General features: G+C 41.9%; 1 protein-coding gene across 1 annotated transcript in view; it reads right to left on the reverse strand.

The window, feature by feature from the left end:
- Positions 1–1,636, reverse strand: part of EARS2 (glutamyl-tRNA synthetase 2, mitochondrial) — a 27,249-nt gene that overhangs the window by 23,779 nt on the left and 1,834 nt on the right. The window lies entirely within an intron of this gene.

Raw genomic sequence — 1,636 nt, forward strand, 5'->3', positions numbered from 1 at the left:
AAAAAAAAAAAAAAAAAAAAAAGAATGATCCTAGGCCAGGTACACTCTAGTGCTGGCTGGCTTTAAACATCAAAAGTAAAATTTGATCCCACTAGGCTGGGTGCAGTGGCTCATGCCTATAACCCTAGCACTCTATGAGGCCAAGACAGGTGGATTGTTTGAGGTCAGGAGTTTGAGACCAGCCTCAGCAAAAGCAAGACTCTGTCTCTACTAAAAGTAGAAAAACTAGCTGGGCATGGTGGTATATGCCTGTAATCCCAGCTACTCGGGAGACTAAGGCAAAAACACTGCTCAAGCCCCAATTTGAGGTTGTTGTGAGTTATGACAACATGGCACTCTACCCAGGGTGACAGAGTGAGCCTCAGTCTCAAAAAACAACAAAAAAATTGTATCCCACTACATTTCTCTTCTCTCAAGTTTAAACTCATTGGATTTTACTTTTTCACCATTCCTGACTGAAAACTTAGTATTTTTCCTAAGGCTGTCATTTCCCCTTATTTTATCTTCTTGGATCAGCCTACAGCCTTTAGTTTCTACAATAGGCTCATCTGCATTTCCAGTACAGGAGGCAGCACAGGAAAGGAAGAGCTCTTCTGGGTTCAGGCAGGCCCTGGTTCAACACAGATTATCTGTATGACCTTTATTTATTTATTTATTTTTCTGAGACAGAGCCTCAAGCTGTTGCCCTAGGTAGAGTGCCCTGGCATCACAGCTCACAGCAACCTCCGACTCCTGGGCTGAAGCGATTCTCCTGCTTCAGCCTCCCAAGTAGCTGGGACTAGAGGCATCCACCACAATGCCCAGCTATTTTTTGGTTGTAGCCGTCATTGTTGTTTGGAGGGTCCGGGCTGGATTCGAACCCGCCAACTCAGGTGTATGTGGCTGGCGCCTTAGCCGGTTGAGCCACAGGTGCCGAGCCATGACCTTTAATCAGTTACTGTAAGCCTACCACAAAACCAGTGGTGTTCAGTGGCATCAGGTCTCAGGAATCTCCAAGACAGAAGACAGTAGCTCAGCGGTTCTCAACCTGTGGTTCATGACCCTTTTGGGGGTCTCCTGCATATCAGATATTTACATTACAATTCATAACAGAAGCAAAATTACATTTATGAAGTACCAACGAAAATAATATTATGGTTAGGGGTCACCACAACATAAGGAACTGTATTAAAGGGTCATGGTATTAGGAAGGTTGAGAACTACTGCAGTAGCTGAAAGCAACTACATACACCTGGATTCAAATTTTGCATCCGCCTTCTACTACTTACCACCCTTTGGCAACTCACTTAATTTTTACGCGCTTTAATATCCTCATCTGTTAGAAAGATTAAAAGCAAAAAATAGGAAGTCTTCTTATTATGGGTTGCTGTGAGGTCTAAATGCTGACCAAAGTAAACCTTCAATTAATTTTAGCTAATTAGACCTATGTGCTTGATGATTCTTTTATTTATCTGTTTACACTCCACAGCCTTTCCTATATGGGCTCTTCCTATGAATCACCAAAGAAATGATAATTATAATCATCATAATAGAGGCTATTTATTAAGTGCTTTCTATGTATACTATCCCTTCCTAAGTGGCTCAGCTGCATGAGTTTAAACCAATGAATGACACAGGTACTCTTTTTTTTTTTTTT

Source organism: Otolemur garnettii, unplaced genomic scaffold (genome assembly GCF_000181295.1).
Source record: "Otolemur garnettii isolate 467f Iridium unplaced genomic scaffold, OtoGar3 scaffold00096, whole genome shotgun sequence".
In the NCBI taxonomy this organism is placed as follows: Eukaryota; Metazoa; Chordata; class Mammalia; order Primates; family Galagidae; genus Otolemur; species Otolemur garnettii.